General features: G+C 37.0%; 1 protein-coding gene across 2 annotated transcripts in view; it reads left to right on the top strand.

Moving 5' to 3' along the window:
* LOC118744651 (protein goliath) overlaps positions 1-22,822 on the top strand; it is a 110,901-nt gene that overhangs the window by 50,224 nt on the left and 37,855 nt on the right. The gene's annotated exons all lie outside the window — the stretch shown is intronic.

Raw genomic sequence — 22,822 nt, forward strand, 5'->3', positions numbered from 1 at the left:
CTTTAAAGGTTTGTACGAATTTATCACCCAGGCCATGTGACGAAGAAAGAAATATTGCAAAGAAGTACATTTGACTGTACCTTGAAGTAGGAAGTACAAGAGCGAAAAAAGAAGTACTGTACTTCCGAAAGAAGTACGGTTGGTCACATTATTTATGACATACTGATTGTGTGCCCCTGTCTATCGTGCTGGTTGACTAACTGCGTGAAACGGATGTTGTTGCAACTTTATTATCACTCGGTGATGCAGCAACGCCCAATGGACTACTAAGCAGCCAGAGTAGCAGCTACAGCAAAGCTTCAATAGCTCCATAGCGCGATAGACATAATTAAAGTGTCATCAATTTGTAAGTGTCAATATGTAGTTGATTCCTATTGCCGCTAGCCAAGTGCGAACGTACATACATACGTAGATACATGTGTGTACTGTGCGCAAGCGCTACGCCATATGTTTGCAGTGCTTCTGAAGTGTTTAACAAAGCATTAAGCGTTGTCGAGACATAAATAAGTACATTAGACCGTATCATCTTAACTCTGAGTTTAAAATATATTTGAAAATCAATTTCGATTTTTTCGTTTTGCCGAGCCTTAGACATTTTACATTTTTCTCTGACATCTACTAAAACTTGTTTTAGCTAATTCTACTGGACTAACGAAATACTTTCACAGCAAACGTTTAACGATTTTTTACGAGCTTTAATTTACTGACATTAGGGGCGTACGTTAGGGGGATAAGAACTGAGATATGGTGGGTGAGTACTAGAATGGGGTACTTGAGGTCAATCAACTTTGGAATACAAAAATTGTCTTCTCGAGTCAAGAGCGTCGGTATATCACATTTTAAGAAACGACTGTAAATGCCGAAGATTTGGCGGATAATGTAAAACGGCGATCTTTACATGCGGCCAAAAATTTTTTTTTTCCAAATTGCCTTGAAAAAATACGTTAAATTCGAAATTACACAGCGAACTATTTTTTCTAGTACGCTCTAATTTGCACACATGTCAATACCGAATGGTGGAACTTTGACGAGCTCAACGCGGCGGTGCCAGCCGACTGTTTGCACTACAGACGAGTGCGCACAAAAATGCGACGTACAAGAGCCACACTCAACGGAGAAGCGCCATGCAAAGCGGTGAAAAAGAAAATTAAGGGATCCCTCCGTGCTAGCAAAAAGAGGAATTGGGACGAACTCCGCAATGTTATAAATAAATGATCTCGGTTGCAAAAGTTATTGTGACGAAATGGACCACATCGAAAACAAACTTTTCCAAATCCTTAGGACTGCACATATGAAGAACTAGAAAAGCTTGCACTCGCTGTACGAAAGCTTAAAAATAATCAAGCCGCCACATGACACTTACGATACCTCCGAGGGAATTAGACACATGAAACTACAATCGGGGGCGGCGAAAGAGCTCAACCTTGGTACTAAACACCGAAATTCCTGATTAAACATACCTTGTTGAATACACAGGCGATAAAGCTGCCATCATCCAATAAAACCCCAAAGAAGATACGAATTTGACGACGAAGACAAATGTAAAGACGAACACGAATACGAGTACGAAAAGGAAGATTGCAACGTAGTCTCAAACCAAAACGTATTCAGAGGAAAACACGAAACCGAGAATTTAGATGAATGCAAATACGAAGAGGACTTCTAAGACAAACACGAATACGATGACGAATACGACGACGAAGACGAAGAACGAAGTACGATGAGTACGAAAACGGATATGAAAAGGAAGACGAATACAAACCAAGGCGAATACAAACCAAGGCTAATATGAAGATAAATAAAAATGGAATGAAAGAAAGTTTACCTTCCGTAGTGCAGCCCAGGTGCACTCCCTTTTTGTTTTAACTTATCTGACGTAGTTTTTATGCTATAGTAACACTATCAAACGTTTCTTTTTTTTAATATACTTATCTTTCGTTGAAAATTTGAATTTTTACAATTTGTATTTAAATTTTTCGCAAGTCGAAAACAAAGTAGCAAATATTAAAAACGCAACAACGCCGCCATTGACTTGTTTATCATTTTCAGTGTACACTACAATTTGATTATGCAAATTGCATTAACAATATGCGCTGCATAGTAAAGCACAAAAGCATAAAGAAAAACACAAAAAGCAAAAAATTGCCACAGCAGAAGCGCAGAACAGCTGTTGCAATATTTGAATTGCAGCAGCATTTCCATTTCATTACAATATAGCCTTATTAAAACAGACTGTCATCCGGCGGGAGGCACTTGTATTGTAAGTTCCGCGCAAGAGTGGGTGCTCTTCATATAATGAAAAAAGGAAAATAGCTATAAAAAATATATTTAATTATAATAAAAACGAAATGAAGCATTAACAAAATTTAAGTACTTTCATTTGCCTTCAAAACGCCTATGCTGCCGCCTTCGCTTTGTTGTCCACTAGTATTTTCTAGTGATTTTGGCGCTCTTATTTACTTCTTAATTGCTGTCTGTTCCAATACTTTTGTGCGTTCTTCTTCTTTAAGCCATTTGCTCATTCATTATTTTTTTTTGCAATTGCTTATTTTTTGTACCATAGACTTTTTAGGTTTTTTTTGTTGAAATTCAGCTGTCAGCATCGACTCGTTTCGCACTTCAACACTTCTTTGACCACTTGAGACGTTTCCAATTTCGTGTTTTCTTGTGCTTTTAACTTTTTATTTCTCATTTTTCACTTTCATAATTTGCAGCAAATGTTCTCAGCTGGTTAATTTGCGTCGTCTTTTGTATATAGTTCATTTTCTATTGCGAGTTCTTTTTTTTTAATACTAGTACTTATAGCTTACAATTTCCATGACCACCACGTAGTAATTGGGTCTAATTAATGTCCTTTTTTTGTTGTTTTAGTTGCTTTCTACCGATTTGTGAAGATTTATTGCTTGCTTTAGAGCAGTAAGGGGCAGAGAGTGCTTATATTTTGTGCACGTAAAATGTAGGGAAAGCTTTAGAAGTGAAGGCTGGAATTAATAAAGTAATGCATGAACTTGGTATATAAATACTTGTGTAGTGTAAAGTGTATTTGAAGTTCTAAGGAAACAATTTTTGCACTCCTGCCTTCAAGTCTTTTATTTAGGGATTTGTTTTTGCAAAGTTTCCACATCCATTCCATATAATCACGAAGAGAGACGCGTAAACATAGATTCATACCAGGCCAAGGACTGTAACATCAGCATCATTCCTCTCTTTGGGGAGTTTGTATGCTGTTCCACCCGGAAATATGTTTGACCGCGAAAATCTGTAGGTCAATGCGTTTTTCTTCGCCGTTAAGTATGCTAAGTCTTTCTTCGTCGTAGTTTTATTACAAATTTTTTTTTTCGGGATACAATTTTGAGTTTGGATCTTTATTCATGTCAAGCAGTTATTACCACGTATCCACTTTGATCTATTCTCCTCCTGCTCTTCTCAGCATTTCTCATAAACCTATTCGCTTAAAGTGTTTAGGGGTGCTAGGGAGGGAACGTGTTCGCACGGTGGCTTACATATATTTCTCTCGCGTCTTCTGGAAATAGCATCACATTCGTTTAGAAGAGGCAATGGCCGAGTTACAAAGCGGCAGAGATCTTCTGGCTGAATACCTAGTTTTTGTCCTACAGCTTAATTTCATCCCAACGCTTTGTAAGATTTACATTAGAAATTGCAGTGTCTTCAAATCAATCAATCCCAAAATCTAACCCTCGAGAGATGATTATTAATGCTTTCCGTGGATCGTGCTCAAAACTAAATTGCCCAAGTAAGCATTTTGTCTGGCCGGTCGGTTCTATTCACCACCGCTAATGCTGTTCTCTCATTGCTCTTCTTTCATTCCAGAGCTCATTTTTGATCGAGTTTAAACATTTTACCAGATAGAGCTCAGGAACAATTGGGGTGTGGCCGTCACTTCATTGGCTAGCAGACTCCTCTCAGAAAGAATACTTCTTTGACGGCTGAAGGTCGACCATCGGCCAGAAGTACATCGCAACTTTGCGTCTTGAGGTTTTGGCCCAGCCAACGCTGAGGTGACGGAAATTCGCTCTGTCCCAAAAAAGACCGTAAGTTGTAATAGCAATGCCTATGCTAACGACAGTGCTCTGTGTTGCCAACTCAACAGCCACCCTTTTTCTTATTTGGCACTGCCATCGAGACCCACAAACTTCAATTATTTCCTCCGTCTTTTGCCACGTAGAGGCATTGGTTGTATATTCAATATTGTTTCTACGTGGGTGACGTGGGTCAAGCCCAGGGCCCAATTCACTGCTGCCATTTGTTTCAGACACATGGTAGCCGCGAGTCATTCGTGGCTACATTTACTAGGCCTTTGCCTCAATTGCTGGTGGACCTAATTCTACTTTTCACTTGGGGAAACGTGGGTGGACATGAATCGACGAGAAGACAGAATTGGCACAAACCGATTTTTATTTATCCAGACAAGCAGCCAAAATTTTCGAAGATTGGCAAGTATCGGACTGTGTAAGATTTTTCTGAATTATCTACGTGTAGAACATTTGATAAGACGATCATTGACTGTCCGAAGCGCCTCACTGATCCCAATAAGGACATCCCATTAAATATCTACCTACGTTCACACATGCAGTCGTGCCTTAGTCAATGAATTGATTGATAGCCTAATACCGACAGGCAATATTTGTATAAATTTTTTTCGCGACTGCATGTCCTGTAAACGTATATGCAGAAGTCCGATTCGGCGGTGTTCGAAACAGCTCAACATCAGAACAATTAAATATCATTTAACACGAACTAAAAATAAAGCAAACTTATTTCTCGCAAATCAACACAATTTCAAGTACACTCTGCGTCGAGTTAATTAGACGGCAATGTTTCATATATTTTTATAGATGTCATGAACGGCTTATCACCGCTACTCATAAATTACTAAATTAGTAGCAATCATTCATTAATTCATTTGGCAGCTGCTTATCTGCTGCACGCTTTCCACTTTGGAGTGCTATTTTGGGCAGTCAGACACTGTGGAATTGGTTCATGTCATAAATGTAATTACAAATTAGATTATTAGGGTGTCATGCACGTACTTACATACATACTTCGAAATGACTAATAATAGAGCAAATATTTGAAAAGCGATATTTCAATTAAAATAAGGTGTTTATGTGCTTAGCTCTTCAGCCAGCAATTTTTTATAACTTAGGAACTACGGCTCATCGCACATTAAAGATAAATATGATTCGGGTACTTAAAAAGAGCACTCAAGTACATAATCAGTTAAGGCAATTGATTAATATGACTATAAGTTAAGACAATTCATTCATGTTTGCTGGTATATCTTTCCAACCCCATAGAAATTCGAAAGGTTGATTTTAGGAAATTTTTGGAAATTATCATGATATTGGCTTCGACTATTGTTGTCTAAAGGCTAATGCTGTTATCTAAGGCCGTTTGAGAAGTGGAAGCGATTACTATTGAACTGTAAGCTGGCACACTCTTGTGCCTCCACTCTCGCACAATATTGTGCGTACTCAGAGCATTTACGCCATCTATTTATTTAACTCACGCTATGTTGCCATGCGCTATTGGCAAAACTACCGAAAGCTGTGTCAACAGTGAACCACATATATAGCTACAAGTATCTATACCCTGCAGGAAATGTATCTAACTATAAGTTAACTTGAAGTTGATTAGGAAGAAACTAAAGGTCACTACTATCTGTATATTTTTTGTGAGGAAAGCTAACTATATTTCTATGGCATTGGCCGCGAAATAGTCAAGATGGTTGCCTCTGCCCTATATGTCAAATAGCTTGTTACTAACCATTTTTGGACATAAAATATCAATAAAAACCAATATCCTTTTCTAATTTTTTTCTGCTTGTTTAATTTTTTACTTTATTTAACATTAAATATTTGTTTACAAATTCTGCTATTCTCATATATGAATCAAGTCAGACATAACTTCAAAATTATAATATAAAATTTTTAACTTCATTTTATGTGTCCTTAATTCGAAAACAGATTTGCGAATTGCACAAAAAAAAATTATTCAAAATAAAATTTGCATGAGGACATTTAAATAGAAAGAAAACAATCGCCCGATTACGTCAGCATGACTCCTGCATTACTTTTCAGCTATTTCCAAGTTAGCTTTTTATACAAGTTATATATTTTATAGATTTCCCGCAATAAAGCTAACTACAAGTGAGTAATTTTTCATCAATTGATAATTTGTTCTGCAGAGTATGCTTGTAATACATATGTGCATATGTACATATACATATATATTCATGCATATGTTTATTATTTTTATCGATTCACACGAAGCACTCGCACGTACATATGTATGTACATATTAGAACTTCAACAGCAGGAAGTGCCATAAACATGTTGAGTTGTGTAATCAGTACACGCACACGAAAAACATAAGTAAGTACATATTCTCCAAGTTTTTGGGTAATTACTCAGCATGTTTAATTACAAGAACAACACGCATATGTATGATTGCGTGATCAACTAATTATTAACCATGCGCCATGTTAAGTTTACATTGCAAACCAAACAAAATAAGGCAAAGAATATGTAAAACTAAAAACAAACAAACAAAAGTACGAAAATTACAGATGCTTAATGAAATGTTAAAAAATGTATAAGAGAAAAAATTAAAAAAAAAAAATAATTATGCTTGATTGCTTGTGCATACTCGTATACAAGCCTGCACATGAATGGCTGTTTATTTAAGAAAATCGTTGTTTTTCTGCACTTGCACAAGAGCATTATTGCGTTAGCCGTTAGCAATGTATTGCAAACATTGCATAAGCATGCATATATGTAAGTCACTGCTTAAGTAAACAAATTAAACAAACATTCCCTTTCAGAAAAATGCAAATAGAACTATAAACATATGTACATAAATGTTTGCATACTGAGCAATTTTGTGAGACGCAATAAAATTTGTGCGAAAATGTAATTTGCTTACTCAAAAATGTATATTTAAATATGCACAGTAGCGTGGGCCGAAGTAAGGTTATCTTAAAAATTTATAAAACTTGAGAGTTTTTGGGGCGCAACTGAAGCGAAAGTTATGGTGCCGCTTAAATCTTCTCTTTGGGACACTTAAAGAGAGTAAAAGAGTAAAGGAATTCCAAGTTCAACAGCCGCTATCTGAAGGATTTCTTAAATGTTCTGCTCGATTTATTACCGATAAATATTGTTATCGAAAACTCAGCCGCCAACTGACTGCATGGCTTGAAGGTCTGGAGCGAAAACTATGCAGGCATAGTTCCACCTTAAAAGCATTACCGCCTGAAATTAACGTGTTTGCGATTAAGGAGGAGGAGCAGTAAGCCAAGCGGCTATTCAGGCATGCTCCTCTTCCTTTGTTAGATCGCAACTAGTGGATAACTGTAGCAGAGAGCTGGAATCGATTTCTGATCAATGCGAAATTAGCCTAATGTGGGTCGAGGGACATAAAAACCTTTAGGGAAACGAGACAGCGGATGAACTATGTAGCGAGGTGCGGCTCCGCACTGAATGTGTTTCCCGCAGTGGACATGGGTGCCTCGATCAGGTCGATAAAACACATAATTGCCGAAATTTATCACTCAAAAGTTAGACAGAGCTTGAGGCATACTGGATCGTATAGGAATAAGCGACAGTTCTGCCTGCCTTACGCCCCACTTAAAACCAGGGCTCTGATTCGTTGGGTTACATGCCGAAAGAATTGGCTTAATCTTTAATAAGTTCTGTCACAGCTGCTTGGACCCGAGCTCAAAAGAGACTCGAACACTTTCGGCGCCAGAGCACAGCCTACGCAAGGATGAGGCTAAAGCCGCTCGGCAAACCATTCCTGCAGAATATTTCCGAGTGCAGCCGCCTCTCTCTATGTGAAGTACTGAAGTTCATTAAAGCCGCCAATTGGCTTGAGGAATCAAGATGGCAAAACTTGCTAACTGCTCGTCACCGCGGTGACCATCCACTTAAAGTAACCAAGCAATCATAGCGCCCGCAGACACTGGGCCACATGCATAAAAAGTGAGCTTAAGCTCCGACTCGATTTACAGTACAAATTCTTGAGCTTGAGCTCACTCTATCACGGCAAAAAAGGGTCCCATTTGCACTAGTTCCAAAATTTTCTCATTCGTACTAGTTTCGATTAAGAAACCAAATTTCGTTTCAGACAGTAAACTGCGTTTAAAACAGTTGGGACTCCGACTATACGTACATACTTATGTATATATGTACATTAGGGTGGAGAAATTTAATTTCGAAAAAAGTATATGGCATATTCGAATTCTACGTTTGATTCTTAGGACAAATGGTAAACAAACTATATACCAAAAATGAGGTTTGACCCTCCCAATTTTTAAAAGAAAAATCAATGTATTATAATTTGTTCTGAAGGAAATTATTTTTTTGTTTTGTGCTCCTTGGCAATAATAAAGTTCGTTATGCTCGTTTATTTCGTACAATTGGTAATTTGTTCGGAGTAAAATTTTTTAATAAAATTTGTAGTAAATTCAAACTATACGAATAAAATTTAATCAACCAAAATAGTGAGTACTTATTTACTTTGCAAAAATACAAGCATATTTACATTTTTCGCCAGTGCAGCTGTGATTTTATTTTGCCACGTGCTTAACTGCAATACATTTTGGCAATATTTAAAGCTTAAGAAGGGAAGAGGAGCGAGTATGTACTCAGTAAAAAATCAATTGCACAAACTTTTATTTTCACTCATTTTTTGTTTACACGCGTTGCACTTTGGTTTTGTGTTTCTTTTGTTTTATTTCCTATTCAATTGCTGTGGCTTTCATTTCGTATTTATATGCATTTTGGTTCAATATTTTAAAAAGATTTTCCCTTTGCTATGTCTCTTTTCTGTATTTGGCTGAAGGCCAACAATTACCAATGCAGCTCGTACAAGCCAGCTAAACAAATAGTTTTCAAACAAACAATGCGCCGAAAGGGTCGATACGTGCATGAGATTGCAAATAAAAAGTTCAAAAAAATATGAAATAGCTAAAAAAAAAATAAAAATATATAAAAAATTGAAAAAAAAACACACAAACAAAATGAGAAATAAAAACTGTAGAAAAAACATTAATCACAATCATAGAGCAGTAGAAATAAATGTAAAGAAATAGTTGCATTGTTTTGGCCTAATAATTCAAAGCATTAATGCCAATCGATTTTAATACGAAACATTGCACTGACAGCAGCTTTGTCAGCTGTGGTAATCGCTAACGACATGTAATCTCACTCTTTTTTTTCTACAACAGCATGCTTTGTTGCAATATATTTTGCTTCTAGCTTGCATATATATGTACTTATTTTTGTCTTGTTGTTGTGTCGACAATATGTATTACATACATACATGCACACTTATGTACATAAGCCTTATTTCAACTACAATATCGCGTCCATCCAAGTCGAAGTACCAAAAAAAAATCACAAAACAAAAAAAAAACTCTAAAATAAAATAAAAGCTCTTCAAAGCTTAATCGTTTGTCGGTGGTTGTTGGCATTTTTTTAATATTTTTTTTTCAGTTTTTCATTTGTGGGTTGTGCAACATATTTTATCACTTCCTTTCAGCTGTCCCAATTCTAGTTTGAGTAGTTTTTTTATCGCTACAAAACATATCAATTTTCCACTTTTTTCTATGTATTTTGCTCTTTTCCCTCAACTTTTAGTCTGGATGACAATAAATCATTGCGCCATTTTGGCTAGTTGCCAAATGTTACAAAATTCCCAGTCGCTGGTTTCGTATAGAGGGCAAATATGATAGTACATATGTGCTTAGACCTAAGCCCATACATATTTTATCACAATATATATATACATTACATTACATACATATGTATGTACATATGTGCTAGCTTAAGTATTTACACAATCGATTTTGTAAGTATGTATGTAAGTAGGAAATGGTGTAGCGCCAGTCTCCTCAGTTTGCTATTGTAATAACCCACTTTTATTGTTAAGTGAAAGTCTCATTTAAGTTGGGTGCCGTTTTTTTGCAAAACCGACTGATAGATAACCTTAACCTCCCATCTCTTTTAAGTGAACACTGTGCGAAATTATTGAAGTCAACTGACTTTTGTAAAATGCTGACATAGTTGGATAGCCTTAGAATCACTTAGAAAATAAAAGTGATATGTATGTAGGTGTATAATTCACCCTATTCATGCATTCAAGGACCGTCACTTAGGCCTGCCGCACATAGAGAGCTTATAGCCGAACTTAAAGTTGAACTGCTTAGCAAGCTGATAAGCGCTGAAAGTGCGTGCATTCAAGTGCGCACATAAGGTTAAGGAAAACAACTCTGGCTGTGCGTCCCAGCATGCGTGCACTGTGAACACAACGTTTGTCAGATCGTTGATCAGCTGATATTTCAATTCAGCTGTAAGCTCTCTGCGTGCGCGTGGCCTTAGACGACTACAAACTCAAGCTTTTCGAATAGGATGCATTTTGGAAGAAATTTCCGTCATCACTTGTCGGCTCCAAACTATAGAAAACTGGGTAGGAGGCGTCTACCCGCATCAATTAGGAATACAACGATCTTTGCGTCTACCTGACCACTGTAGTGTCTTTCAAGCCGAACTGGCAGCCATACAAGAAGCCGTTGTCGCTACTACTAAAATATATATATAGGTACTAACACAGCCAGGTGGCCCTTATGGCGCTTGACTCTGTCACTATTAATTCGGAAACAGTTTCCAACTGCCGAAAATCACTTAACGTGATGGTAGAGCAGTTCGCTTTGTACTTGGTATGGGTACCGGGGGCTCAGTGACATACCAGAAAATGAAAAGGCAGACGAGCTTGCAAGAGGGGGTACTTATACTCTACTTCCATCAGCCTGGAAGAGGTTAGGTATGCCATTCGCTTCCTGCAAGCTTTTACTAAGGGAACAATTCCTTAAAGGAGCGGCCACCAGATGGGAGTCCGAAAAATACTATAATTCAACGAAGCTTACATGGCCGAAATGGAATATATGGAAACCGAGAGAAATTCTCACGCTCAATAGAGGCGTTATTTCACTGAACATTGGCCTGCTCACAGGACATATCCTGATAGGAAGGCGTGCAGAAAGCCTCAGGGTCAATCACAATGACAGGAGCTGCCACGACGAAGAAGAGCTTGAATCAATCAGGCACTTACTCTGCGATTGCCACACACTGTGCAGGAAAATACAGAAATTCCTAGATGATCTGAGCGCAACTGCTAAGTTTGGAAAATTTGTTTGAAGAATAGGGGTTTTTGGTGTGCTAGCGCCCTCTAACCCATATTTCGATATGTTCTTCTATAGAATCTTCTTCTTTCCAGCCCATCAAGACTAGGTATTTTTAATCATCTAAACCCGCTGAAGTCACCGAGCGGCTTGTGGTTTCCAATAAATATTTCAACTTTCCGATCCAGATTTGTGGTCAAGGACTGTCGCGTCAACATACTCTGCAAACCTGACATTTATTTATATTAAGTCCGACGAGCAGCTCGAGTACAGAATTCAGTCCGTGGCCACAGTGTCCCATTTTGAGGTTCAATAGAGGAATTGCTTATATCTGTTTATGTTCACGTCTCCCGCAGCCCACCTAATCAGACTGACTAAGTCATTCCGGGCAGTAAGTGCTTAAGAGATACAAACTCCGTCTCACCTTTTACCGAAAAGGTTACCCGAAATTCCGAAAGTGGCGGCTACACATATGACTACTATTCCGATACTGGATTCGTATATCCACCAGAAGCTGTACTTTCAGTTTAGAGAACCTCAGCAAGCTTCATGTTTTGTGTTCATCGAGCAATAACTGCCAGGGTTCATTTATGGACTTGACTGATTGGAACGCTAATGCATGAGGCCAAAAGATTTTAGATTTTTCAAGCCATTATATATGTAGAAAAAGAATCTAGCAGACTGATTTCACATAGTGATTTTGCTCTGTGTTGCTATTAGACAAAAAACTGTGCCAGCGACTTGCAAACTCATTTCAACTATAGCTATTTAATCTTGAATTCATGCCTTAAATTACTATTAACACACATTTCCTTGCTTATCTCATTCATCTTGCCATAATTACACAGTCTTAGACCGACATTTTAGCCAGAGGCAACGGAGCAGCAGCAATCTTCTTTCAACTAAAAGTTGCTATGTAGGTTACTGCTCGACATTAGTTGCATAGGCTTCGTCAAGGAAGGCCCCAAAAACTGCTCGCATTAAAGCTTAAACGGAGAAAATCAATTTTCATTGCATTGCTGGCACTGTCGCAATGCAGTGGATTGTTGCCAAAATCTGCCTAAATGGAAAGAGTGCATGGAGCAGTCCAAGCAACTACTGTGCCAACCGCCAACCGCTAACCACCAACCGTCTAGCGTTGCCAAAGTAGCGAAGCCACCAACCAGCAATTGGCAAGCGCACGAAGTTGGCGAGAAGCCATTTAAGTAAAACATTTTTTTACACTTTCCGTTGTTAATGAAACATGTGCAACAAAATGTTGCGCCTGCTCCACCTCGCACATTACTGCCCATGCTGGGCGCTTAAGAGCGAAAAAAAGCGAACAACTGAAGAAGAAGAAAAGAAAAGTTAACAGAAGACGACAGTGAATGTGCTATGTGCATAATTGATGGAGTGCGCGTGGCATGGTTGACGATGCGGTGGGACGCGACGCAAATTCAGCGAAGCGGCAATATGTGCGGCCTCCTTACAGTGGGTTTTCTCGTTTTTAGCGCGGCATATAAGGACTTCTCGCAATTTTTCCGCCAACTCAGCTCAAATGGTTGATGTCGTAGCGATTGGTTGCATGGAAAGATGGATGTTTGGGCCGTCCAGCCGGCTGGTAGGTTCGAGCACTGGTTTTTGCTGTTGAGTTCCCGCGCCGTACAAGATTTGATGTTGTCGAGTGACTTAGCGACTTGAATACTTGACTAGTTACTTATAAGTTTGCAGCAGCTTTCCTATTATTCAGCTTACTTGGCGAGTTTGGTAAACACGAAAACCCAAAGCTAACAAATGAGCTGCTCGAGTGTAAATACTGGCAGCCACCAACCAGCCAGTCATTCAGCCGGACGAGCAACTACGGAAGTCACGTTTTTCACTAGCAACATTGCCACTGACTGGCCGGATGGAGGGTACATTCGCTGACGGAATTACTAGCCGAGCTGCCAAGACATTTAGTTGTTTGAAAGTTGAAGTGGCATTTGGTTAGTGTGCGAAAAGAGGGTGTGAGATGTTGTAGGGGCTTTATACCATTCACATTTTGTGATTACATAAAAGGGAGCTGAATAGCGCTGAAATAACGCAGTCAAAATTTAAAACTGAACGGACAATCGCCTTGTATGTCGCTAACAACATTTCTTTGTCTTTATACTAATGTTACTGTTGTAGCAGTTACTTAATTTTTCCTAGAGTCGTATAGTCCATAAATAGTTGTCATCACTCTCGACTAACGGTAGGCCTAGAAATTGTGGTCTCCAACGGGGTCGGGCCAGAGAGAAGTGGTCTAACTCTGTGTAGATCATTGAAATCTCTTAAGCGTTGTCAAAAATGTTCGGGTTATCGGAATTGGTGCGCCATCGATGAGGATGATTCATTACAGCTTGGCCTCCATAATGCAGGCGGTGAAAGGGTTCGCCACTATTTTTTTAGTAAAGTACGTGGGAGACTCACGCAGATAATTTGCGGACCGTCTTTTTATTTCTTCTGGGAAAGGGAATGTTTCAATGTCTTCTGGTAGCGTGGTGTCGAAGGCCTTTGGCAAGTTCTACGCTACTTGACAAGTCCTCTCACGGGAACGATTTCGGTTGAAATTGCGAGTTATCTGAGTGTTTATGGCGTTAAGGGGTATGACGTTACTGTGCACGTTACGGAAGCCATGATGATGCCTTGTGGGGGTCAAGCTACACAATGCGGTGGTATGTAGTTTGACCGCTAGTGTCTTTAAGTACTGGGGAAAGGTACTCACCGAACGATGAGACCTTTTTTTGGCTGGTTCCTCGGGTTTAAAGACTTGCACGAGTCAGGAATGATGCGAGTGGCCAAAGACAGATTGGTAACCTTGGTGAGGTATTCTACGCCCGTCTGAGCAAAGGCCTTTAGTCCATCGAGGCAGAGTCTATAGTCGGTGTCAATGGCTTGACCAGCTTTAGCCTTCCCGATGGCCACGTGAACTTCATCGCTGGTCAAAGTAAGAGGCGCACTTGGTTTTGAGAGGTTGTGCAGTCTTCTTTTCACTCGGGATTCGGCCATACACGCCGAAGTATGCAGAATTATTATGTAGTAAGACCTCAAGAGTCGGCGGACGATCAAAGTCCCCATTTTTAGCTGGTTTCCCGGACTAACAGACTTCCACATGTCAGAAATTATCCCAGTGGCCAACGATAGATTGAGATGTTGGTGGAGTATTCTACTCCGTACCCTAGTGCTTTAGTCTAGCGAGGAATAGGTTGTTGTCGGTATCAATGGCTTGGCCGCTTTTTTATTTTGTCTTCCCCATGGCCACCTGAACTCCATAGCTGGTCAAAGTAAGAGACGCACTTGGCTTTGAGCGCTTGTGCAGTCTTCTGTTCACTTGACGTTTGGCCTTATACGCCGAAGCATGCAAGGTTGGAATTCTTTTATTGCTTTACCGATTTAAATTTTATTTAATTTTAGCTTTTTTTTTACCGAAATTTAGAAAATAATGAGAGAAAGACCGCATCGTTTTTATTCAGCTTTTAGGAATTCATAATCCGCCACCCAAACAGTAGTTTGTATAGGGTTAGGGCCCTCCATGTGTTAAACGAAAAAAATTAAGTCTAAAACGTCGTTACTTTTGCTGAAGTGCCTAAACTTCGTTCAAAAAGGCAGTACCACATCTCTGGGCTGTTTCAAGCGCAGCTCCGGGCTCAATCTTCAAAGCTTTCTTACATATTTAGTAAATGCCATTTGACCTTACCTGCCACCTAGCCGGTGACAGTAACGTCCTTACTTGCTTTGAGTACATTTTTCCATTTCGTTTTTGTTTTTAGCTGCGCACTAACAACCTTTTTTGCTTTATTGCATACCAGCTTACAACTGAAACCGTTGCTACGGAAGTTTGACGCTGCATTTTGCTGGCCAACAAAACCGGCAACTCTCTTCGCGCCGACGGCGTCGCTATTGGCATTGTCCATGTACCACTTCAGGCTAGGCTAACTTTTAATTCCTTTCCGCTTCAATTTTTTTTATTGCATTATTTACTGCCTTGGATATTTTTCAAAGTTTTTCTCCACTGGCTTTCCTCCGCAAGCAATTTATTTTCCTCTAAAATTTTCTTGTTGCTTTGCTGCACTCTTTCTTTCGTTTTTGAAACGTTTTTTTTTTAACTTTTAATTTTCCTCTTTTTCCCGGAAAATAACCCATGTTTGCTTGAGGCAGCCAATAACAACTTATGTATAAATAAATGCACTGTGCGTCGCTGCAGGCTGTTTCGCATGTGCGCTGTCCGGTTGGGCGGATGTTATTTTTTGTGCGTGTGCGTTTGTGTGCTTGTGTGTGGTTTTGAAACGTGAGCATTTTAGTACGTGATTTATGATGATTTTTGATTTTTTTTTTGGATTTTTCTACAATTTGATGTTGCAACTTGTAAGTTAGCTGCAGGCTGATCGACTCGACCGGCAGGCGGCGTATACGGCTGGCTACATCAAAAGTTGATACCGCTACCGGGCGCAATTATTCATCCGTTGTAGGCTTGTAATGCTGGCCGCCGGTGAAATTGACCCGGCCGCGGAGAATAAGTGTACCAAATGAGGTGAAGTTAATAAATTTCGGTCGACATGTGTGTGAAGTGAATTTTCTTTTTATTAAAGTCTACATAGTTTCAGTTTGTTGTTCCATGTTGTGAGACACGAAGCAAATTAAAGAATACCCAACGCAGAAGCAATTAATTAAAGCTGATTTGGTGTTACTCAATTATGCACTTCTTTGAAAATGAATGAAAATTAATACATTCAAATAATGTGGAAATAATTATTATTGGAATGTAGCCGCCATTTCTCGAACTATTTGTTAATCTTCGCAATTCAAATGAATTGCAATCGACAAAAACAATTATCTTGTCTCACTTCAAAATCACCGCATCTTTCTTCCCTCTGAAAAGAAAAAAAAAAACAATATTATCACTTAGCTTTTCCTTAAGCCAAAAATCACCAAGAGCGTAAACATCTGCTAAATTTGGCGCACGCCAAGTCATTCAACCGATTTTCGATGTAAATAAATTTTTCCCAATTTTTTTTCTTTCTTTGTGCACAAAGCTATATACTTTGCCGTGCGAGTACACGCCGCAAATATTTTTATGAGCAGCTTAAGGTATTTCTAAAATTAATTTCGTGCCGATATTGCTTTACGGAATTTCCATTTTATCATTCGTGTTTTCGTTGGCGTATATGTCACTCACAAATAATTGTTGCGAAGAAATTCTTTGCTTCGAGTGTAACTAATTTAAATGCAAAGTATTTTACTTGGACGTAATCCAAAAGTATATATACTAACATTGCTTTGGCACATACATATACAGTGGCGATCTTCGATGTGTTCCAAAAGTAAACTCATAATTTTGCAAAAGAAAAAATTTAAATAATTCTGAAATCATTCAAACCAAACAATTTACTTCCGCTTTAACCCTTACCTTAGCCTGATTTGGTCTATTAACTGTCGTGGTATTATTTTATTGAATGCCAAATCCTTGGAGGAGGTTGTTGTAGTTTTTATTATACATGCCCTACTTAGAATCGGATAGTCCTTCAATTGTTGTCGGTAAGCTCAACTATTTGTAGGCCCAGGAAACGATGGGGTCGGACCAAAGGGAGAGGGGTGTTAGTTGAGTTGGGTTGAGTGTGCATGTGAAGAGGTGGTTGTTGTCGTGAGAAGAACCTTTACATGGCGGACATAAACTTTTCGGAGGCCGGTCGACACTCGGTGATAAACCGCCGAGTAGATATTTAGTCAAGAAATATTATTTAGAAATTCGACCAAACATTTCAATGTGAGCGCCAAATATTTATTCCACTTTTTTCAAGAAAGCTTATCTACTGCCAATTCTTGAGAACACCTTTTCCTGGTCTATTTGAAATAGAAACTTACAACGCATTTTTGACACTTTATTTATGTCCCCCACTGTACAATAAAAATAATCGCATGCGAAAATATTTAGTATGCCAACAGGTTTCTAGATTCATCCTCAAAAAAAAGGGAAAAAAAACTTTGTAAACAAATCTACGACACCAAAACAAAGGTGCTAATGCTGTTGTAAAAGAAAAGAAATTAAGTGAATGAATTTTTAAAGGCGAGGTGGTAAATTTAGGCGAACAATTTATCGAGGTAAAAAAATCAACACGCATTAGCACTAAAGCCGTGGCACTTTTAGTCGCTGACTATAGAAACGGTGGGTGTTACATAGATACATCTTTTGTATTATGAGAATTTTAAGGGACACGTGGCTATTACCCCAATAACAGATAGACGCATTTATTATTATGAAAAGAATTTCTAGTTTCGTTTACCAAAAAGTGTAATTTTTTTTATTTTAGCAAACACTTTGCCAGCGTAAATGCTAAGAAAAGAATTGTTGACAAATCTAAAATTAATTGCATAGCACAACAACGTAATAATTCAAAAAAAAGAGGAGAAAATAGTCGGCGACCAGACGGGTGTTAATGAGGAATTTGTGATATTTTCATTTCAAATAGTAATTCAATTTGCATAGCAAGTCAGTGGCCATTTCTTTTGCTAAAAAGGCGCTAATGCTAAAGTAAAAGTTAAATAAGAAAACAAAGTCAAAGCAAAGCAATAAACTTATTTTAATGAAATTTTATAATTTCTCTTGTCACACACAGCTGACCTTCGGACAATTTGCACTTGAATTGGCGCGCTGATATTTTGTAAAAAATAAGGTAGAAAATAATATTTTGTTTAGAAATTAGATGGAATAATGAAATTATAAAAAAGAAATGCACGAAATTTTAGTGTAAAAATAAATGCTTAACGAATTTTTCGTACACTGACCCTCAAAGAAATGCTGCGGGATTGAATGGAAAAAGGCGAATCAATAAATATATAAATAAACACTATGTAAATGAGCTGATATGCTAATGCAGAGAAGCAGAGGCCGAACATAACAGTTATTGATGAAAACTGTCGTGGAAAATTTAACTATGAAGGGAATGTTCTACAACTAAGTGATACATACCCATCGATTTCTTTTTTCACCGAGTATAAAATTTTAAAATGAATTTTTATTTGCAATTTTTATGCAAAATTAAAAAAATAACAATTACCTGTAATATTTATATTATAAATGCAAAATAACAATTATTTTTGATTTTTATGTTATATGTCTTAGATAACAGTTACTGAACAAAAATCAGTCAGTGACTTTTACTTATAAAAGTCATCAATATAAATCAATCACCGACTTTACTTTTTAAATCATTCGTATAAAAGCCATTAACATTTTGCGCATTTCGGAAGGAGCTGAGAAGTAAAAGTATAACGATTGACGCATAGGCGCTAAGTCAATCACTGCATTTTCACATTTTTCGCCAACGTATTAAACTTTGTAAGCATTTAATCCAATTAAATATAATACCAAAAAGTTGTTATATCTATAACATATCATCACCGAAAGCACACACATTCCCACTGTCTATCTAAAAATTGTTACAAATATTTGAAAAAGTTCTCTGTTATTAAGAGTTGACAAACCACACACGTGACCAGGCAACGTGCATCAAGTGATGGCAATGGAGGTTTTGTTGCATGAAAAAATTACACGCACACATGTAATAGAAGTCACGTAACTTTTAAAGGTTATGAACAGCCCTGCAAAAAATTGTGCGACTAATCTCTAAAGAGAGTATTCCGAGATTACTCTCAATCGGGTACAATTCGGCATTAATTAGTCGCAACTAGTCTCATACGGGTACTATTGGAGATCAATTAGTCGCGACTCATCCCTTATGGGTATAATTGGAGATCAATTAGTCCCCAACTCATCTCTAACGGGTACTATTAACGATTTAATGATATGTAAGCACTTCGTCAATGAAATTTCATGTCCGGCGTTGGCACACAGAGAGAGTATTCGCCTGACAAAACTGAGCACCCCGGTTCGAATCTCAACTGGCGCAAATTTTTATTTTTATTTTTTAAAAGTTACTAGTCGCTTTTTATACCCGTTCGGGTATAAAGGTGAACAATTAGTCTCTTCATAGGACATGCTCGAACAAAAGCGAACAGTTCATTCCATGTAAAGAGATCAAAAGTGGTATTAGTCGCATGCTCCTTTGCGATTGCTCCCGGAGTCATCCCGGTTTAGTCCCATTTTTTGCAGGGAGAATTTATGTAGACAAAATCGGATTTGAATGTGTTTATGTCAGGTAACGTAACCGTTATTACTTTAATGTTAAAAACCATAATTTAATCGTTATTTTGTGATTTTTATTTCTTCGAATAACGATTATATTTACCATTTTTATTTTTTCGGTAATTTTTAACCGTTACAATAGAGACTGCATTTTTATAACTGATTCAAATCTTTTATGATCGAAAAAATTAAAATCATAGAATAACGGTCCTTTTTAATCTAAGAGTGATCATAAAATAACGATTACAAATTATCTTAAAAATATAAATTAAAGAAAAACAACGATTTTGCAATGATTTTAAAACAAAAATCTTTCATAATATCGACTATTTTAGTACCAAAGTAAAGTTACGAAGATATATTTAAATGTCCTTGTGTTGCAAAACGACAAGCTGGCTGTTTTCATTAAAAAATATTTAAACATTTTTTAAGTATGAATTTAATTAATTAACTGTAATAGCGTACTAAATTTTCCACCTCTTATTTCGATTCCCCTTATGCATAGCAGCCCCATCACGCCGAATTTTAAAATCAAGTACACAATCTGTCTGCTATAGCTCCAAATCGAAACAGCTTCTGATGCAACTCATTATAGATAACAGCCACTGGCTTAACTATTTATCCCGCTTCCTCTGCAGCTCTTTTTTTAACATTTCAACTCTTTGTTGTCATCTATTGTGTCTATCTACTCTGTAGTTAATAGACATTGCCTAGAGACTTATCATTAATTAACTGTTGACTCCCAATGTTCATAGTTAATCATCAAACTCCCAACATTGACAATTACAGGCACACATGCGTGCGACTCTTTTGCTGCGTATTCATTGCAAACTCATTACATGGAACTCATTTATCATTTACACTATCTATAAGTATATAAAATCCATTCGCAGAATTATATTTAAACTTTTTGTATGGTGAATTCCAGGATGATGGCATTGAAATGGTGCGTGGAGTTACAAATATATAGGAAACAGAGTTTAAGACTTTTTCCGAAACCCAATTCAAAACACAAATGAAACAAGTTTGATATATGAGCAAATCTCACGAGTTGTTAAATTTTCTGACAAAAACGTGGCACACTTATCTTAAACAACGCACTATCTTCCGTTTTGCGTAAAGAACAAGATTCCATCGCGAAATTGTATTTAAATGAAGACTTAAAAAATATATAAAAAAGAGTAAAAATAACAATTCCTGCTCATATACCCGTAGTTGTGTATGTAATGTATACGCCCCGTAGCACCATATACAGTCAGATACCATGTCTACTCGCATGCCTTAACTTAAAAGTAATATAATTTAAAAGTAATTAAATATTGGACTGGAAGCTTTTTACACAATATTCCTTATGCACATATATATTACTTTCTCCATGTATATAAGCATTTTAAAATAAATTTCGAGTGTGCCAATAAAAATTGTTAAAATGGAGTTTTAATTTCTCAAATCATGGTCATCTTTTAATCAATGTATTTTTTTTTTGCATTTGGTGGCATACGTTCATTTTGGCAAGAAGAACATTTTCACCGTTGAATTTTAACATTTTGAAATATCTTAAATTATTATTTTTTATTTGGTGGAACACTCTTCAAACTTCATAGATATGTTGTGCTTGATGCCAACTTCCATTGCCTCCAATGTAAAAATTCTATTTGAAAACTTCCCAAACTTATTACAAAACAACAGTTATGATCTTTTAGAGTGACAATGAACAAATTAGTAAATAGTAAATAAAGGGTAAAATTGTTCAAATACTTAATTAATTTTTTTATTTTGAATTGTTTCTGGAACTCCATTGATTGAAATAATACTTTACCACTTTTTTTTACAGGCGAGAGAAGGAAGTGACACTAAAAAAGCAACTCGTGAGATTTGCTTATACAAATACTTAGTTAGAAATTTGTGGCGCTGCTAATTTCGTTGTTTCTTGAAACTTTCAACTTGCCCGTCCATTTACGCTGGAATCCGCCAGGCAATTCATTATGTTCAGATACAAGCATACATATACACTTACGAACGTACACATAGTGCTTATCATAATTATAAGACACGCACATATTGACAAGTTTGACTATTTATTTTGTTATTTTTTATATAATTTTTTTTTTTTTATTCTTTAACAAAAACGTATAAATCCAATAGTCAATAAACAATCATAAAAATTTCGAGCTTTCGAGACTTCTTGAAAGATTTGTAGTATGCAGTTTTGTAGCATGTTTGAAGTAGCTAGGACTTACCCTTGATTTTTGTATTTTTTTTTTTCAATGGCTTTTTTCTCAAAAATCAAAAAATGAAACTTGCACTTCATTCGACTAAAATTGCTTGGGCTATAAAACTGCATACCTAAAAATGTTGTAAAGATTCAGAATAAAAAGTTGAAATTTTAATGAAAATTTTTTGAATTTTCACAGATTTTGTATAAAGTTTGAGTTTGGCTAAAGCTTGGACGGTATTTTTATAGAAAAATAACAAAAAAATTTAGCCCGAAAAACATTACGAATATTTAAAAAACATCACCACGTGGTCATTTGTTTGAGTCACTGTATGTATATAGAAAATGAGCCAAAACTCAACGGTAAGTCCCAGCCACGTTAAATTTGCATTTTATTGCACTATAATTATTTGGGCTAAAAAACTGCATACTCAAAATATGATTTAGACATCTATTAAAAATATCGAAATTTTTACAAAAGTTTCTTGATTTATTTATTTTTTTTTAATACTGCGCAAGCATTGAAACTTGGATTTATAGGGATATATATTATATTAAAAAATAATAAAATAAGTACATCGAGCTATAACTGCCAAAAAGATGTAAGCGAAATTTTGTTTTTAAATTAATTTTAATGCAGAAATGCATGCAGTTCCTAGATCACTTTTTTGGCGTTTAGGGCTCGACATAGTCAAAACTTGTCAATATGTGAGTGTCATATAGTTATGATAAGCACTATATGTCTGTAAGCGAGTAATACATATTGACAAATGTATATACTTACATATGGCAGCGCGTGAGTTTTTCACCCGTTATCAAATTGGCAACAAAAGTTTCATTTAATTACTTTTAATGTTGTCCCGTGGGGAGGTGAAATTCAAAAAAAGTTGCCAACACAGCGCTCACGCGCCTAAATGTGTGCTTCATATTTACTCTGCCCACGTACTCGCATTTGCTTATGTTTGTATGTATGTATCTTTTTGCTTGTGTATCGATTTTCTCACGCCTTTACTTCACTGCTGCAGAACTTCATTATATTCGCTCTTTGGCTGTATATTTAAGTACGGGTATTTTAAACTGAAAGTGATATACCAGGCACTGTTATTTGAAACTTGTACTAGAGTTTAGTTCTCTACCCGTGGTACTTTAAATTATCCTTTAAATTATACAGCAGTTCTGTGGCCGTTTAGTTTGTTCTTATTAGCCAGGAATTTCATTTTGTGAACTCTTTTGAAGTAGGTATGCTAATAGCTTAAGCATTAAG

This window comes from Rhagoletis pomonella, unplaced genomic scaffold (genome assembly GCF_013731165.1).
Source record: "Rhagoletis pomonella isolate Grant_MI unplaced genomic scaffold, Rhpom_1.0 Rhpom_scaffold_00008, whole genome shotgun sequence".
Classification (NCBI taxonomy): domain Eukaryota; kingdom Metazoa; phylum Arthropoda; class Insecta; order Diptera; family Tephritidae; genus Rhagoletis; species Rhagoletis pomonella.